Source organism: Oreochromis aureus, linkage group 20 (genome assembly GCF_013358895.1).
Source record: "Oreochromis aureus strain Israel breed Guangdong linkage group 20, ZZ_aureus, whole genome shotgun sequence".
Classification (NCBI taxonomy): Eukaryota; Metazoa; Chordata; class Actinopteri; order Cichliformes; family Cichlidae; genus Oreochromis; species Oreochromis aureus.
Window position 1 is genome coordinate 5,756,005 of NC_052961.1, and position 6,383 is coordinate 5,762,387.

A 6,383-nucleotide genomic window follows, 5' to 3' on the forward strand; every position below is an offset into this window, starting at 1 on the left:
AATAATTGTACCATTTAGTTATTTAAAAATATTGTTTTAAGTCTATTTTAATTTTAATAATCGATTTACATTATCCATAATATATATACTAAAATTATATTTAACTGTGTGCCTAATTTTTAACGATACTGAAATTGGCTTGAACTTATTTTCAGGATGAAATATGAAAACAGAACAAAGCTGCCTGCAACTACAGAACAGGTGGTCCTCATTACGCCAAAAAGAAAACAGGCAGCCAGGTTTTAGAAAACAAAATCAGTACGCAAATAAGAGGGAGATGGTTATTTCTGAAGTTAGCATTAAAAGTGAAAACATTCTGGAACAATAACATTCTTCACCATATCTGTGGCCTCAGAGAGACGAGGATCTGAGTCTACCGGTTCCTATTTATATCCAGTTCAGTGAGTTGAGACAGGTTCTTCAAGATTGGACAGTCCAGACAAATAACAAGAAGAAAAATGAAACAGAATGCAACAAGGCTGCCTTGGAAAGATGTTTCCCTTCATGGGTCCCTTCATGGCCATACAGCAGTATGGCAGTTCAGAAATGAAAGCCCACAGTTTCAGAGTCTTAGTTTACGCAATACTTATATATAATACTTATATATACACAATACTTCCTATTCATAATGGCATTTGTCATTTTGCCCCTGCTCAGGCCCCTTAAAAGCTGATATGTCCTCCGTCTAAACTTCTTGCTGTACTGTTGAAGCACACTTCTCTTCATCTCCTGACAGGTTTAAGTATGACTCTACCAGCCATCATATCACTCTGTGATCAAACAAGACCTGATGTCCACTTCAAGGGACAGAAGATAATAAATAAATAGATAAATAATGTTTTTGAAAAGTAATACACAATACTTACTTTAAAAAAAAATCTAAATACCAAAACATTTTTTCTGGCTCTAAGGTGGATGTTTTCAACTTTAAACACCACGTTGAAACATTGAAACAAACGTGTAAGTGATGAAACAGTATGCAGACAAAACTGTTTATGAGGAACAAAACTTACTGATGATCACCTAAAAACAAAGATAAAGACCAGCGATGGCGAGAACAGAGAAATGAGAGAAATATGAGGTTAATTTACTCACTGAGGAAGATGAAACACAGGAAAGTTTGACAGACTTTCATATCGAGGCTTTGGTGGGTTCATGCTGCTTCTCTTCCTTTTTCACTCACAAACAGGAACTTCTGTTTTTTGGGTTTTTTCAAATGATGACACTCCTCCTTCAAACACATCACACACAGATACACACTCTTCCCTCCTTCATTTAAAAAAAAGTGGTCCTACAGAATCCATTTATTTATCCTTCCAGGTTACAGAGCTCTATTTAGTTTCGTCTGACACAAGCTGTTGGGGTTACATGAAATTACATGTATTATTTACTGGATGGCAGTACTGTAGTTTCATCGGGTCAAACAATGAACACAAACCCGTCCAACTGCAAACACTGTCCAGCATCTGTTTTTACTCTACAATCAAAGTTATTCTAAAGCCGTATTCAGCTGGATTTCAACACACAGTTCCTGAACTGTGCTGTAGGATATAAAATTCTGATATTTATACCTCTGATATAGTTTTAATGAAATTCTTTGTTTGTCCAAGATATGAATTTCCTTATTGCAAAACTTATTGCTAGTTTGAGATGACTTGCTTTGCAGCACGGTGCACTACAGGCAGACAGGCATGCATATGGTTAAGAAGAATACTAAGACAGGCTGTGACATTAAAACCATGACTTAAGCAAGTAGGCCAGCTTTCCCACAACTGAGATCAGGCCACAGGCTGACACTGTGGAGCTGTGCAAATTACACTACTTTTATTTTTAACAGAACTTTAAGCAACACGTGTTGGCTTACCCTTAGAAACCTCTGCTAGAAAAATCTGATTTAACTGCGTGCAGCTGTGGCACTTCTGCATGAGAACTTTCCTGCATGCCATATTGAAAGTAACATATCAGTGTTAAGTCTGACATATTAACAGCAAGGGAAGTGCCACTGTGACTGCTTGTGGAAAACTGACCTTGTGTTTATTCAAACATGAAGCTGGCATATTCAGATTAAGAGGTCAAGTATAAAAAGGAGCTTTTGAATGATGATTAGAGAGTAGGTGTGGTCCTGGTCCCTGCTGGTGAGAGTCTTCACTCTGTGGAGACAGCGGGACTGTTTTCATAGTTTCTGTGGAGACTATTCTGGGGGAAACACAGAAAAATTTACCTTGCAAGGGAATGACCCAATTTGGGGTTCTTTTTCTTATTTTTTTCTGTTATTGAGAGATTTGTAGATTTGTGTTGTCTTTGTATTGTCATGGAAGAATAACACTCAGGTGCCACAATGGAATAAAAACAGAATATATACAATTAGAGAATTTGTTTTAAAGCACTACTTTTCTTTTCTTACCATTTTACTTGTTTTATTAGCCAAGCTAGAGACTGGTGATCTGCCTGTGGTGTACTCTGCCTCTCAACCTATGGCAGCTCGAATAGACTTCAAAACCAGTTAAATTTTTGCATCGGGCGAATTCTTGTCAAATTTTAACAATTTAAATTCAAAATCCTGACTATATCATTAACTGTAAAAGATGAAATCACTTTTTTTTTTACAGTGCAGAAGTACAGAAGATGACAGTGAGTAAACAAATGCAAAGTCAACTCTGCCTAGTTTTGGTCTGAGTTTCTCCTGCTGCTTAAATCCGTTGAAGAAGTCGAAATTATATCTTTATAACATTTACTTTACCCACTTACTCTGAAGATATAATAAAGATTCAAACAAAGTGCGCTGGGGGAAGAAAAAGCTAAAAGATCTCAAAATACAAGCTCTGAAATATTTATATTCAAAGGTGTAAAAAAGGTTGTAGACAACTCACCATCGGAGGCTTGAGCCTTTTTTTTGCAGATGAGTAGAACAACAGGAAATAGCAAAAATAAGACCATCACAGCTCCACGAATGCCCAAACACAAAGAGCAACCTCAATGAGAGAAAACAGAGAGTAGGAAAGAAGAAAGTATTTTTAAAACTAAACTGGGTGGTTGGGGGAATTCACATTCCCAATAAAACATGTCTTCTGTTATTTGTTTATATCACATTTAAAGTAAACAGGTAATCCTGAATGTGCTGCTACTTCAATAACAAATTCTTTTTTTCAACAAAAAATGAAGTGTCTCTACCAACAGCTGAAAATGTGTCATTCATGTGTGGTTCACATCAGAACATTACGTGAACCACATCATATCTACATCAGCATATTACATATTAAACATAAAATGTATAATGTACCTGAACTTGCAGGTGATCTCTCGGGCTGTTTTGAGGTTTCGGGGGACACTAATGAAACTTCGACACTTTCTGAATTGAAGACTGAACTCTCTGTTGTTGTTGTTGTTGTTGTTGTTTTTGTTGTTTTTGTTGTTGAGGCTGATGATAAAAATGATAAAATTTCAAAGACATCTTTGATTTTGAACTATATGAACAATGAAACAATGAGAATGAATACTAATAATTATGCTTAAAGAAGACTCAGTGTTTGCATGTAAAGTAAAACAACAATTTAGTTGGAACTCACCTTCTGTGACAAGAATATAAAACTCATGACTCAGATCACCACGCCAGGTTTTACTCAAACACATGTATGGTCCTGTGTCAGACTTTTTCAGCTGTGCGATGCTCACATACAGAATATCAGATGACAGAAAACCTTTTTTTACATACTGAATGCTGTATCTGCCATTTTTAGCTGCGTTCTCTGTTGTTTCAATTAGGATATTTTGTTTTTCACATTTCCCCTTACAGAAGAGCTTGTTGGTTCCAGAGTAAGAAAATTTGCATTCAACTCTGATGTTTTCTCCTTCCATTCTTCTGTAGGTGGGAATTCCTCTATTGACTTGACCAGTGTTTCCATCGTGCAGTGCTGTAGAAATAATGAACAATCAATAGTTAATATGTATCCTGTAATATGTTGTTAAAATATATTTGTGTACATTTAATTCAATTGAATTTATTCACTTCATGTGAAAAGTCATAACTTGTTCAAATTAGTTCAGTTGAATTCACAACTTCTTACTTTACTTTGAACAAGCAGAGGGACAGGTTGCTTTGATAAACACATGAATGTATAGACGTTCACATCACACCTGGTTCAGGGGGTTGGGAAGCTCATCTGTAACCGGAAGGTTGCTGGTTCGATCCACAGCTCTCTCTGTCCTGATTGTTGTGTCCTTGGGCAAGACACTTTACCCTACCGCGTACTGGTGTTGGCCAGAGGGGACGATGGCGCGATGTGTCAGCTTTGCTTCTGTCAGCCTGCCCCAGGGCAGCTGTGGCTACAACTGTGGTTTGCCTGCACCAGTGTGTGAGAGTGAATTAATAGTGGAATTGTAAAGTGCTTTGGGTGCCTAGAAAAGCGCTATATAAATGCAATCCATTATTATTATTACCTGAGCCTGATGAACTACTCTCTGTCATGGTTGAGTCATGGAAGTTCAAATTTTGTGTTGTTGTTGTGGAGACTGAAAAGAGAAATACTGATGTTGAAAAGGTTGCGAAGTGTTGTTTGATGTCGAAATGATTGAAGCTGTGAACAAAGAAAATATCATCTTTGTCATTATCTTTGTGTGTCTACATGAGAGCAATAGGAGTTAATGTGTGTTTTACAGCAGAGCTTTGCATGTGAGGATGTGTTGCTTAATATTTAGAGACTTCAGTGTGTCAACATGCATGCAGTGCTATTCCTCTCATTATCATTCACATTTTTAAAAAAAGTAATATTGTTGCTGCATCAGCTCCAAGCAGGAACCGGTTTGACAAACTGAGCAAATGACATTCACATTTAGTTTCTTTAAATATATTTTCTAAATCTATTTTAATCCTTGTTTTTAAGACTAGTTTCTAAGGTGTGTATTTCAGTGGAATGAAAAGCCAAGTATAGGGGTGGATATTTCATTGGATATTCAACAACAAGTCGACCATTTCTCGGCAGAAAAACGAGGTAAACCTGAGGTGATGGTTATGCTGATCATGCTGGGTCATACTGAAACTAAAATATTTTATGGCTTAACGTCAACCACAGAAAATAACAATATATATAAGAAACAGAATATATAACAATATATTTAAAACTATATAAGAAATATATTAAAACAGTTTACCATTAAAATGTTTCATCAACTATGCAAAACTTAATGATTAATTAAAAGAAAACAAAGACAAGTAACACCCAGAAAGCACAAAATTACAAGACATGAATTTACTCACAGACAGTGATGAAGCAGAACAAAAAGTGACAGGCTTCTGATGGTTTAATGCTGTTGTCTTCCTTCTTCACTTGTAAACCAGAAACCTTTCACTTCTCTTAATGATGAGGCCCATTCTTCAGCTCTACACTTCTGCTTATTTATTTATATTGTATCTCATGTTTTCTGTCCCCTGAAAAGATCTCACGTTGTTATCCTCATCCAAAATCACACAGTACAGAGTACATATTACTGTTTTAACTATAATGACAATTATATCCATAGGAAACAAATGTCATCAGTGATATTTTAGAAAAATACAAACCCTTCATTTGTGTGTATTTTGTGCTATTCAAAAATACATCTCTGTTTCTGTATATTGAGGCCAATGCACAATGTTACATCCCTTGGCTTATGTGTCATCTCATGGAAATATCATGGACATTTAAAGACACTACACAGGGTAGCTTGTGTGTCAAATGTAGATAAAAATAGTGCAATGACAAAAACAAAGGTAGTAAAGTAAATGGTGAATAATTATTAAACTATTAAGTTAAAAATTCTAAAGAAAAATAAGTTAACAAAGGAAGGAGTGATGTGGTTGTGAAGATAAACCTGATTAGGTGGAAATAGCACAGAATCAGCTGATTACGCTGTAGTACAAAAAAGTAGCAATGCAATAGTGAGCTCTGATTAGTCCTTAGCTCTCATTAATAATTTGCTTTTCTGAAAAGTGAACCCAGGGCTAACCTGGGTGAGATGTAATCCTGCTTCACTAATTAATCGTTGGGTTTCAGAGAAACTTATTTTAGTGCCAGTGAGCTTTTGTTTTGTTCACCAGATGAAGCGTTACTTAAAATAAAAACAAAATAAAAAACATCATGATACAATCTGATAAAAGTCTGAACCAAATGTAACCATTTTATCAAAACAGCTTATTTGCCTTCGAGTTGTCACATTCTTCTTATGTTGATATAACTATATTTTCATTGGATTTCACAAGGAAAGTTGCATAAAAACAATTCCCAGTAGGAAGATTGAATAAGCAGTCATCTAAAAATTTGCATGAAGTGAAAATATTACTCCAAGAATATTACTCCAAGGAAAAAAGAAAAATATGTGGAACAAAAAAGAAATTCTCTGATATTAAA

At 35.5% G+C, this 6,383-nt stretch overlaps 1 long non-coding RNA gene across 1 annotated transcript; it reads right to left on the minus strand.

Annotated features, from left to right (window-relative positions):
• Positions 1 to 3,816: 3,816 nt before the first annotated feature.
• LOC120435238 lies at positions 3,817 to 4,575 on the minus strand. The gene is made up of 3 exons (XR_005609597.1): positions 4,438 to 4,575; positions 4,135 to 4,340; positions 3,817 to 3,911 (listed from the first exon to the last, which is right to left on the minus strand). It is a non-coding gene; the product is annotated as an uncharacterized LOC120435238 (long non-coding RNA).
• Between the last annotated feature and the right edge of the window lie 1,808 nt (positions 4,576 to 6,383).